A 13104-nucleotide genomic window follows, 5' to 3' on the forward strand; every position below is an offset into this window, starting at 1 on the left:
ATCATTCTCAGAAACCACTTTGTGATGTGTGCGTTCCCCTCACAGATTTTAACCTTTCTTTTCACAGAGGAGTTTGGACACACTCTGTTTGTGAAGTCTGCAATTGGATATTTGGCCCTCTTTGAGGATTTCATAGGAAGCGGGATTTCTTCATCTAATGCTACACAGAAGATTTCTCAGTAACTTCGTTGATTTCTGTGTGTTCAACTAACAGAGTTCAACCTTCCCTTAGACATAGCAGATTGGAAACCCACTTTTTGTGGAATTTGCAAGTGGAGATTTCAAGCGCTTTGGGGCCAACGGTAGAAAAGGAAATATCCTCGTATAAAAAGTGGAGAGAATCATTCTCAGAAACCACTTTGTGATGTGTGCGTTCCACTCACAGAGTTTAACCTTTCCTTTCATAGAGCAGTTTGGAAACACTCTGTTTGTGAAGACTGCAAGTGGATATTTGGACCTCTTTGAGGATTTCTTTGGAAACGGGATTTCTTCATCTAATGCTAGAAGGAAGAATTCTCAGAAACTTCTTTGATTTGTGTGTGTTCAACTAACAGAGCTGAACCATCCTTTAGACAGAGCAGATTGGAAACCATCTTTTTGAGGAATTTGCTTGTGGAGATTTCAAGCGTTTTGGGGCCAACGGTAGAAAAGGAAATATCCTCGTATAAAAACTAGAGAGAATCATTTTCAGAAACCACTTTTGTGTTGTGCGCGTTCCACTCACAGAGTTTAACCTTTCTTTTCATAGAGCAGTTTGGAAACACTCTGTTTGTAAAGTCTGCAAGTGGATATTTGGACCTCTTTGAGGATTTCGTTGGAAGCGGGATTTCTTCATCTAATGCTACACAGAAGATTTCTCAGTAACTTCGTTGATTTGTGTGTGTTCAACTAACAGAGTTCAACCTTCCCTTAGAGATAGCAGCTTGGAAACCCTCTTTTTGTGGAATTTGCAAGTGGAGATTTCAAGCGCTTTGGGGCCAACGGTAGAAAAGGAAATATCCTCGTATAAAAACTAGAGAGAACCATTCTCAGAAACCACTTTGTGTTGTGCGCGTTCCACTCACAGAGTTTAACCTTTCTTTTCATAGAGCAGTTTGGAAACACTCTGTTTGTGAAGTCTGCCAGTGGATATTTGGACCTCTTTTAGGATTTCGTTGGAATCGGGATTTCTTCATCTAATGCTAGAAGGAAGAATTCTCAGAAACTTCTTTGATATGTGTGTGTTCAACTAACAGAGCTGAACCATCCTTTAGACAGAGCAGAATGGAAACCCTCTTTTTGAGGAATTTGCTTGTGGAGATTTCAAGCCTTTTGGGGCCAACGGTAGAAAAGGAAATATCCTCGTATAAAAACTAGAGAGAATCATTCTCAGAAACCACTTTGTGATGTGTGCGTTCCACTCACAGAGTTTAATCTTTCTTTTCATAGAACAGTTTGGAAACACTCTGTTTGTAAAGTCTGCAAGTGAATATTTGGACTTCTTTGAGGATTTCGTTGGAAGCGGGATTTCTTCATCTAATGCTACACAGAAGATTTCTCAGTAACTTCGTTGATTTGTGTGTGTTCAACTAACAGAGTTCAACCTTCCCTTAGACATAGCAGATTGGAAACCCTCTTTTTGTGGAATTTGCAAGTGGAGATTTCAAGCGTTTTGGGGCCAACGGTAGAAAAGGAATTATCCTCGTATAAAAACTAGAGAGAATCATTCTCAGAAACCACTTTGTGATGTGTGCGTTCCCCTCACAGATTTTAACCTTTCTTTTCACAGAGGAGTTTGGACACACTCTGTTTGTGAAGTCTGCAATTGGATATTTGGCCCTCTTTGAGGATTTCATAGGAAGCGGGATTTCTTCATCTAATGCTACACAGAAGATTTCTCAGTAACTTCGTTGATTTCTGTGTGTTCAACTAACAGAGTTCAACCTTCCCTTAGACATAGCAGATTGGAAACCCACTTTTTGTGGAATTTGCAAGTGGAGATTTCAAGCGCTTTGGGGCCAACGGTAGAAAAGGAAATATCCTCGTATAAAAAGTGGAGAGAATCATTCTCAGAAACCACTTTGTGATGTGTGCGTTCCACTCACAGAGTTTAACCTTTCCTTTCATAGAGCAGTTTGGAAACACTCTGTTTGTGAAGACTGCAAGTGGATATTTGGACCTCTTTGAGGATTTCTTTGGAAACGGGATTTCTTCATCTAATGCTAGAAGGAAGAATTCTCAGAAACTTCTTTGATTTGTGTGTGTTCAACTAACAGAGCTGAACCATCCTTTAGACAGAGCAGATTGGAAACCATCTTTTTGAGGAATTTGCTTGTGGAGATTTCAAGCGTTTTGGGGCCAACGGTAGAAAAGGAAATATCCTCGTATAAAAACTAGAGAGAATCATTTTCAGAAACCACTTTTGTGTTGTGCGCGTTCCACTCACAGAGTTTAACCTTTCTTTTCATAGAGCAGTTTGGAAACACTCTGTTTGTAAAGTCTGCAAGTGGATATTTGGACCTCTTTGAGGATTTCGTTGGAAGCGGGATTTCTTCATCTAATGCTACACAGAAGATTTCTCAGTAACTTCGTTGATTTGTGTGTGTTCAACTAACAGAGTTCAACCTTCCCTTAGAGATAGCAGCTTGGAAACCCTCTTTTTGTGGAATTTGCAAGTGGAGATTTCAAGCGCTTTGGGGCCAACGGTAGAAAAGGAAATATCCTCGTATAAAAACTAGAGAGAACCATTCTCAGAAACCACTTTGTGTTGTGCGCGTTCCACTCACAGAGTTTAACCTTTCTTTTCATAGAGCAGTTTGGAAACACTCTGTTTGTGAAGTCTGCCAGTGGATATTTGGACCTCTTTTAGGATTTCGTTGGAATCGGGATTTCTTCATCTAATGCTAGAAGGAAGAATTCCCAGAAACTTCTTTGATATGTGTGTGTTCAGCTAACAGAGCTGAACCATCCTTTAGACAGAGCAGATTGGAAACCCTCTTTTTGAGGAATTTGCTTGTGGAGATTTCAAGCCTTTTGGGGCCAACTGTAGAAAAGAAATATCCTGGTATAAAAACTAGAGAGAATCATTCTCAGAAACCACTTTGGATGTGTGCGTTCCACTCACAGAGTTTAATCTTTCTTTTCATAGAACAGTTTGGAAACACTCTGTTTGTAAAGTCTGAAAGTGGATATTTGGACCTCTTTGAGGATTTCGTTGGAAGCGGGATTTCTTCATCTAATGCTACACAGAAGATTTCTCAGTAACTTCGTTGATTTGTGTGTGTTCAACTAACAGAGTTCAACCTTCCCTTAGACATAGCAGATTGGAAACCCTCTTTTTGTGGAACTTGCAAGTGGAGATTTCAAGCGTTTTTGCGGCCAACGGTAGAAAAGGAAATATCCTCGTATAAAAAATAGAGAGAATCATTCTCAGAAACCGCTTTGTGATGTGTGCGTTCCCCTCAAGGAGTTTAACCTTTCTTTTCATAGAGCAGTTTGGACACACTCTGTTTGTGAAGTCTGCAAGTGGATATTTGGACCTCTTTGAGGATTTCGTTGGAAGCGGGATTTCTTCATCTAATGCTACACAGAAGATTTCTCAGTAACTTCGTTGATTTCTCTGTGTTCAACTAACAGAGTTCAACATTCCCTTAGACATAGCAGATTGGAAACCCTCTTTTTGTGGAATTTGCAAGTGGAGATTTCAAGCGCTTTGGGGCCAACGGTAGAAAAGGAAATATCCTCGTATAAAAACTGGAGAGAATCATTCTCAGAAAACACTTTGTGATGTGTGCGTTCCACTCACGGAGTTTAACCTTTCCTTTCATAGAGCAGTTTGGAAACACTCTGTTTGTGAAGACTGCAAGTGAATATTTGGACCTCTTTGAGGGTTTCGTTGGAAACGGGATTTCTTCATCTAATGCTAGAAGGAAGAATTCTCAGAAACTTCTTTGATTTGTGTGTGTTCAACAAACAGAGCTGAACCATCCTTTAGACAGAGCAGATTGGAAACCCTCTTTTTGAGGAATTTGCTTTTGGAGATTACAAGCGTTTTGGGGCCAACGGTAGAAAAGGAAATATCCTCATATAAAAACTAGAGAGAATCATTCTCAGAAACCACTTTGTGATGTGTGCGTTCCACTCACAGAGTTTAACCTTTCTTTTCATAGAACAGTTTGGAAGCACTCTGTTTGTAAAGTCTGCAAGTGGATATTTGGACCTCTTTTAGGATTTCGTTGGAAGCGGGATTTCTTCATCTAATGCTACACAGAAGATTTCTCAGTAACTTCGTTGATTTGTGTGTGTTCAACTAACAGAGTTCAACCTTCCCTTAGACATAGCAGATTGGAAACCCTCTTTTTGTGGAATTTGCAAGTGGAGATTTCAAGCGTTTTGGGGCCAACGGTAGAAAAGGAATTATCCTCGTATAAAAACTAGAGAGAATCATTCTCAGAAACCACTTTGTGATGTGTGCGTTCCCCTCACAGATTTTAACCTTTCTTTTCACAGAGGAGTTTGGACACACTCTGTTTGTGAAGTCTGCAATTGGATATTTGGCCCTCTTTGAGGATTTCATAGGAAGCGGGATTTCTTCATCTAATGCTACACAGAAGATTTCTCAGTAACTTCGTTGATTTCTGTGTGTTCAACTAACAGAGTTCAACCTTCCCTTAGACATAGCAGATTGGAAACCCACTTTTTGTGGAATTTGCAAGTGGAGATTTCAAGCGCTTTGGGGCCAACGGTAGAAAAGGAAATATCCTCGTATAAAAACTGGAGAGAATCATTCTCAGAAACCACTTTGTGATGTGTGCGTTCCACTCACAGAGTTTAACCTTTCCTTTCATAGAGCAGTTTGGAAACACTCTGTTTGTGAAGACTGCAAGTGGATATTTGGACCTCTTTGAGGATTTCTTTGGAAACGGGATTTCTTCATCTAATGCTAGAAGGAAGAATTCTCAGAAACTTCTTTGATTTGTGTGTGTTCAACTAACAGAGCTGAACCATCCTTTAGACAGAGCAGATTGGAAACCATCTTTTTGAGGAATTTGCTTGTGGAGATTTCAAGCGTTTTGGGGCCAACGGTAGAAAAGGAAATATCCTCGTATAAAAACTAGAGAGAATCATTTTCAGAAACCACTTTTGTGTTGTGCGCGTTCCACTCACAGAGTTTAACCTTTCTTTTCATAGAGCAGTTTGGAAACACTCTGTTTGTAAAGTCTGCAAGTGGATATTTGGACCTCTTTGAGGATTTCGTTGGAAGCGGGATTTCTTCATCTAATGCTACACAGAAGATTTCTCAGTAACTTCGTTGATTTGTGTGTGTTCAACTAACAGAGTTCAACCTTCCCTTAGAGATAGCAGCTTGGAAACCCTCTTTTTGTGGAATTTGCAAGTGGAGATTTCAAGCGCTTTGGGGCCAACGGTAGAAAAGGAAATATCCTCGTATAAAAACTAGAGAGAACCATTCTCAGAAACCACTTTGTGTTGTGCGCGTTCCACTCACAGAGTTTAACCTTTCTTTTCATAGAGCAGTTTGGAAACACTCTGTTTGTGAAGTCTGCCAGTGGATATTTGGACCTCTTTTAGGATTTCGTTGGAATCGGGATTTCTTCATCTAATGCTAGAAGGAAGAATTCTCAGAAACTTCTTTGATATGTGTGTGTTCAACTAACAGAGCTGAACCATCCTTTAGACAGAGCAGAATGGAAACCCTCTTTTTGAGGAATTTGCTTGTGGAGATTTCAAGCCTTTTGGGGCCAACGGTAGAAAAGGAAATATCCTCGTATAAAAACTAGAGAGAATCATTCTCAGAAACCACTTTGTGATGTGTGCGTTCCACTCACAGAGTTTAATCTTTCTTTTCATAGAACAGTTTGGAAACACTCTGTTTGTAAAGTCTGCAAGTGGATATTTGGACTTCTTTGAGGATTTCGTTGGAAGCGGGATTTCTTCATCTAATGCTACACAGAAGATTTCTCAGTAACTTCGTTGATTTCTGTGTGTTCAACTAACAGAGTTCAACCTTCCCTTAGACATAGCAGATTGGAAACCCTCTTTTTGTGGAATTTGCAAGTGGAGATTTCAAGCGCTTTGGGGTCAACTGTAGAAAAGGAAATATCCTCGTATAAAAACTATAGAGAATCATTCTCAGAAACCACTTTGTGTAGTGTGCGTTCCACTCACAGAGTTCAATCGTTGCTTTCATACGGCAGTTTGGAAACACTCTGTTTGTGAAGACTGCAAGTGGATATTTGGACCTCTTTGAGGATTTCTTTGGAAACGGGATTTCTTCATCTAATGCTAGAAGGAAGAATTCCCAGAAATTTCTTTGATTTGTGTGTGTTCAGCTAACAGAGCTGAACCATCCTTTAGACAGAGCAGATTGGAAACCCTCTTTTTGAGGAATTTGCTTGTGGAGATTTCAAGCGTTTTGGGGCCAACTGTTGATAAGAAATATCCTGATATAAAAACTAGAGAGAATCATTCTCAGAAACCACTTTGGATGTGTGCGTTCCACTCACAGAGTTTAACCTTTCTTTTCATAGAACAGTTTGGAAACACTCTGTTTGTAAAGTCTGCAAGTGGATATTTGGACCTCTTTGAGTATTTCGTTGGAAGCGGGATTTCTTCATCTAATGCTACACAGAAGATTTCTCAGTAACTTCGTTGATTTGTGTGTGTTCAACTAACAGAGTTCAACCTTCCCTTAGACATAGCAGATTGGAAACCCTCTTTTTGTGGAACTTGCAAGTGGAGATTTCAAGCGTTTTTGGGGCCAACGGTAGAAAAGGAAATATCCTCGTATATAAACTGGAGAGAATCATTCTCAGAAAACACTTTGTGATGTGTGCGTTCCATTCACAGAGTTTAACCTTTCCTTTCATAGAGCAGTTTGGAAACACTCTGTTTGTGAAGACTGCAAGTGGATATTTGGACCTCTTTGAGGGTTTCGTTGGAAACGGGATTTCTTCATCTAATGCTAGAAGGAAGAATTCTCAGAAACTTCTTTGATTTGTGTGTGTTCAACTAACAGAGCTGAACCATCCTTTAGACAGAGCAGATTGGAAACCCTCTTTTTGAGGAATTTGCTTTTGGAGATTACAAGCGTTTTGGGGCCAACGGTAGAAAAGGAAATATCCTCATATAAAAACTAGAGAGAATCATTCTCAGAAACCACTTTGTGATGTGTGCGTTCCACTCACAGAGTTTAACCTTTCTTTTCATAGAACAGTTTGGAAACACTCTGTTTGTAAAGTCTGCAAGTGGATATTTGGACCTCTTTTAGGATTTCGTTGGAAGCGGGATTTCTTCATCTAATGCTACACAGAAGATTTCTCAGTAACTTCGTTGATTTGTGTGTGTTCAACTAACAGAGTTCAACCTTCCCTTAGACATAGCAGATTGGAAACCCTCTTTTTGTGGAATTTGCAAGTGGAGATTTCAAGCGTTTTGGGGCCAACGGTAGAAAAGGAATTATCCTCGTATAAAAACTAGAGAGAATCATTCTCAGAAACCACTTTGTGATGTGTGCGTTCCCCTCACAGATTTTAACCTTTCTTTTCACAGAGGAGTTTGGACACACTCTGTTTGTGAAGTCTGCAATTGGATATTTGGCCCTCTTTGAGGATTTCATAGGAAGCGGGATTTCTTCATCTAATGCTACACAGAAGATTTCTCAGTAACTTCGTTGATTTCTGTGTGTTCAACTAACAGAGTTCAACCTTCCCTTAGACATAGCAGTTTGGAAACCCACTTTTTGTGGAATTTGCAAGTGGAGATTTCAAGCGCTTTGGGGCCAACGGTAGAAAAGGAAATATCCTCGTATAAAAAGTGGAGAGAATCATTCTCAGAAACCACTTTGTGATGTGTGCGTTCCACTCACAGAGTTTAACCTTTCCTTTCATAGAGCAGTTTGGAAACACTCTGTTTGTGAAGACTGCAAGTGGATATTTGGACCTCTTTGAGGATTTCTTTGAAAACGGGATTTCTTCATCTAATGCTAGAAGGAAGAATTCTCAGAAACTTCTTTGATTTGTGTGTGTTCAACTAACAGAGCTGAACCATCCTTTAGACAGAGCAGATTGGAAACCCTCTTTTTGAGGAATTTGCTTGTGGAGAATACAAGCGTTTTGGGGCCAACTGTTGATAAGAAATATCCTGGTATAAAAACTAGAGAGAATCATTCTCAGAAACCACTTTGGATGTGTGCGTTCCACTCACAGAGTTTAACCTTTCTTTTCATAGAACAGTTTGGAAACACTCTGTCTGTAAAGTCTGCAAGTGGATATTTGGACCTCTTTGAGGATTTCGTTGGAAGCGGGATTTCTTCATCTAATGCTACACAGAAGATTTCTCAGTAACTTCGTTGATTTGTGTGTGTTCAACTAACAGAGTTCAACCTTCCCTTAGACATAGCAGATTGGAAACCCTCTTTTTGTGGAACTTGCAGGTGGAGATTTCAAGTGCTTTGGGGCCAACGGTAGAAAAGGAAATATCCTCGTATAAAAACTGGAGAGAATCATTCTCAGAAAACACTTTGTGATGTGTGCGTTCCACTCACAGAGTTTAACCTTTCCTGTCTTAGAGCAGTTTGGAAACACTCTGTTTGTGAAGTCTGCAAGTGGATATTTGGACCTCTTTGAGGGTTTCGTTGGAAACGGGATTTCTTCATCTAATGCTAGAAGGAAGAATTCTCAGAAACTTCTTTGATTTGTGTGTGTTCAACTAACGGAGCTGAACCATCCTTTAGACAGAGCAGATTGGAAACCCTCTTTTTGAGGAATTTGCTTGTGGAGATTTCAAGCGTTTTGGGGCCAACGGTAGAAAAGGAAATATCCTCGTGTAAAAACTAGAGAGAATCATTCTCAGAAACCACTTTGTGATGTGTGCGTTCCACTCACAGAATTTAACCTTTCTTTTCATAGAGCAGTTTGGAAACACTCTGATTGTAAAGACTGCAAGTGGATATTTGGACCTCTTTGAGGATTTCGTTGGAAGCGGGATTTCTTCATCTAATGCTACACAGAAGATTTCTCAGTAACTTCGTTGATTTGTGTGTGTTCAACTAACAGAGTTCAACCTTCCCTTAGACACAGCAGATTGGAAACCCTCTTTTTGAGGAATTTGCAAGTGGAGATTTCAAGCGTTTTGGGGCCAACGGTAGAAAACGAAATATCCTCGTATAAAAAATAGAGAGAATCATTCTCAGAAACCGCTTTGTGATGTGTGCGTTCCCCTCACGGAGTTTAACCTTTCTTTTCATAGAGCAGTTTGGACACACTCTGTTTGTGAAGTCTGCAAGTGGATATTTGGACCTCTTTGAGGATTTCTTTGGAGGCGTGATTTCATCATCTAATGCTACACAGAAGATTTCTCAGTAACTTCATTGATTTCTGTGTGTTCAACTAACAGAGTTCAACCTTCCCTTAGACATAGCAGACTGGAAACCCTCTTTTGGTGGAATTTGCAAGTGGAGATTTCAAGTGCTATGGGGCCAACGGTAGAAAAGGAAATATCCTCGTATAAAAACTGGAGAGAATCATTCTCAGAAAACACTTTGTGATGTGGGCGTTCCACTCACAGAGTTTAACCTTTCCTGTCTTAGAGCAGTTTGGAAACACTCTGTTTTTGAAGTCTGCAAGAGGATATTTGGACCTCTTTGAGGGTTTCGTTGGAAACGGGATTTCTTCATCTAATGCTAGAAGGAAGAATTCTCAGAAACTTCTTTGATTTGTGTGTGTTCAACTAACAGAGCTGAACCATCCTTTAGACAGAGCAGATTGGAAACCCTCTTTTTGAGGAATTTGCTTGTGGAGATTTCAAGCGTTTTGGGGCCAACGGTAGAAAAGGAAATATCCTCGTGTAAAAACTAGAGAGAATCATTCTCAGAAACCACTTTGTGATGTGTGCGTTCCACTCACAGAATTTAACCTTTCTTTTCATAGAGCAGTTTGGAAACACTCTGATTGTAAAGACTGCAAGTGGATATTTGGACCTCTTTGAGGATTTCGTTGGAAGCGGGATTTCTTCATCTAATTCTACACAGAATATTTCTCAGTAACTTCGTTGATTTGTGTGTGTTCAACTAACAGAGTTCAACCTTCCCTTAGACATAGCAGATTGGAAACCCTCTTTTTGTGGAATTTGCAAGTGGAGATTTCAAGCGTTTTGGGGCCAACGGTAGAAAAGGAAATATCCTCGTATAAAAACTAGAGAGAATCATTTTCAGAAACCACTTTGTGTTGTGCGCGTTCCACTCACAGAGTTTAACCTTTCTTTTCATAGAGCAGTTTGGAAACACTCTGTTTGTAAAGTCTGCAAGTGGATATTTGGACCTCTTTGAGGATTTTGTTGGAAGCGGGATTTCTTCATCTAATGCTACACAGAAGATTTCTCAGTAACTTCGTTGATTTGTGTGTGTTCAACTAACAGAGTTCAACCTTCCCTTAGAGATAGCAGCTTGGAAACCCTCTTTTTGTGGAATTTGCAAGTGGAGATTTCAAGCGCTTTGGGGCCAACGGTAGAAAAGGAAATATCCTCGTATAAAAACTAGAGAGAACCATTCTCAGAAACCACTTTGTGTTGTGCGCGTTCCACTCACAGAGTTTAACCTTTCTTTTCATAGAGCAGTTTGGAAACACTCTGTTTGTGAAGTCTGCCAGTGGATATTTGGACCTCTTTTAGGATTTCGTTGGAATCGGGATTTCTTCATCTAATGCTAGAAGGAAGAATTCTCAGAAACTTCTTTGATATGTGTGTGTTCAACTAACAGAGCTGAACCATCCTTTAGACAGAGCAGAATGGAAACCCTCTTTTTGAGGAATTTGCTTGTGGAGATTTCAAGCCTTTTGGGGCCAACGGTAGAAAAGGAAATATCCTCGTATAAAAACTAGAGAGAATCATTCTCAGAAACCACTTTGTGATGTGTGCGTTCCACTCACAGAGTTTAATCTTTCTTTTCATAGAACAGTTTGGAAACACTCTGTTTGTAAAGTCTGCAAGTGGATATTTGGACTTCTTTGAGGATTTCGTTGGAAGCGGGATTTCTTCATCTAATGCTACACAGAAGATTTCTCAGTAACTTCGTTGATTTCTGTGTGTTCAACTAACAGAGTTCAACCTTCCCTTAGACATAGCAGATTGGAAACCCTCTTTTTGTGGAATTTGCAAGAGGAGATTTCAAGCGCTTTGGGGTCAACTGTAGAAAAGGAAATATCCTCGTATAAAAACTATAGAGAATCATTCTCAGAAACCACTTTGTGTAGTGTGCGTTCCACTCACAGAGTTCAATCGTTGCTTTCATACGGCAGTTTGGAAACACTCTGTTTGTGAAGACTGCAAGTGGATATTTGGACCTCTTTGAGGATTTCGTTGGAAACGGGATTTCTTCATCTAATGCTAGAAGGAAGAATTCCCAGAAATTTCTTTGATTTGTGTGTGTTCAGCTAACAGAGCTGAACCATCCTTTAGACAGAGCAGATTGGAAACCCTCTTTTTGAGGAATTTGCTTGTGGAGATTTCAAGCGTTTTGGGGCCAACTGTTGATAAGAAATATCCTGGTATAAAAACTAGAGAGAATCATTCTCAGAAACCACTTTGGATGTGTGCGTTCCACTCACAGAGTTTAACCTTTCTTTTCATAGAACAGTTTGGAAACACTCTGTTTGTAAAGTCTGCAAGTGGATATTTGGACCTCTTTGAGGATTTCGTTGGAAGCGGGATTTCTTCATCTAATGCTACACAGAAGATTTCTCAGTAACTTCGTTGATTTGTGTGTGTTCAACTAACAGAGTTCAACCTTCCCTTAGACATAGCAGATTGGAAACCCTCTTTTTGTGGAACTTGCAGGTGGAGATTTCAAGCGTTTTTGGGGCCAACGGTAGAAAAGGAAATATCCTCGTATAAAAACTGGAGAGAATCATTTTCAGAAACCACTTTCTGTTGTGCGCGTTCCACTCACAGAGTTTAACCTTTCTTTTCATAGAGCAGTTTGGAAACACTCTGTTTGTGAAGTCTGCCAGTGGATATTTGGACCTCTTTTAGGATTTCGTTGGAATCGGGATTTCTTCATCTAATGCTAGAAGGAAGAATTCTCAGAAACTTCTTTGATATGTGTGTGTTCAACTAACAAAGCTGAACCATCCTTTAGACAGAGCAGAATGGAAACCCTCTTTTTGAGGAATTTGCTTGTGGAGATTTCAAGCCTTTTGGGGCCAACGGTAGAAAAGGAAATATCCTCGTATAAAAACTAGAAAGAATCATTCTCAGAAACCACTTTGTGATGTGTGCGTTCCACTCACAGAGTTTAATCTTTCTTTTCATAGAATAGTTTGGAAACACTCTGTTTGTAAAGTCTGCAAGTGGATATTTGGACTTCTTTGAGGATTTCGTTGGAAGCGGGATTTCTTCAACTAATGCTACACAGAAGATTTCTCAGTAACTTCGTTGATTTCTGTGTGTTCAACTAACAGAGTTCAACCTTCCCTTAGACATAGCAGATTGGAAACCCTCTTTTTGTGGAATTTGCAAGTGGAGATTTCAAGCGCTTTGGGGTCAACTGTAGAAAAGGAAATATCCTCGTATAAAAACTATAGAGAATCATTCTCAGAAACCACTTTGTGTAGTGTGCGTTCCACTCACAGAGTTCAATCGTTGCTTTCATACGGCAGTTTGGAAACACTCTGTTTGTGAAGACTGCAAGTGGATATTTGGACCTCTTTGAGGATTTCGTTGGAAACGGGATTTCTTCATCTAATGCTAGAAGGAAGAATTCCCAGAAATTTCTTTGATTTGTGTGTGTTCAGCTAACAGAGCTGAACCATCCTTTAGACAGAGCAGATTGGAAACCCTCTTTTTGAGGAATTTGCTTGTGGAGATTTCAAGCGTTTTGGGGCCAACTGTTGATAAGAAATATCCTGGTATAAAAACTAGAGAGAATCATTCTCAGAAACCACTTTGGATGTGTGCGTTCCACTCACAGAGTTTAACCTTTCTTTTCATAGAACAGTTTGGAAACACTCTGTTTGTAAAGTCTGCAAGTGGATATTTGGACCTCTTTGAGGATTTCGTTGGAAGCGGGATTTCTTCATCTAATGCTACACAGAAGATTTCTCAGTAACTTCG

Source organism: Gorilla gorilla, chromosome X (genome assembly GCF_029281585.2).
Source record: "Gorilla gorilla gorilla isolate KB3781 chromosome X, NHGRI_mGorGor1-v2.1_pri, whole genome shotgun sequence".
Taxonomy (NCBI): Eukaryota; Metazoa; Chordata; class Mammalia; order Primates; family Hominidae; genus Gorilla; species Gorilla gorilla.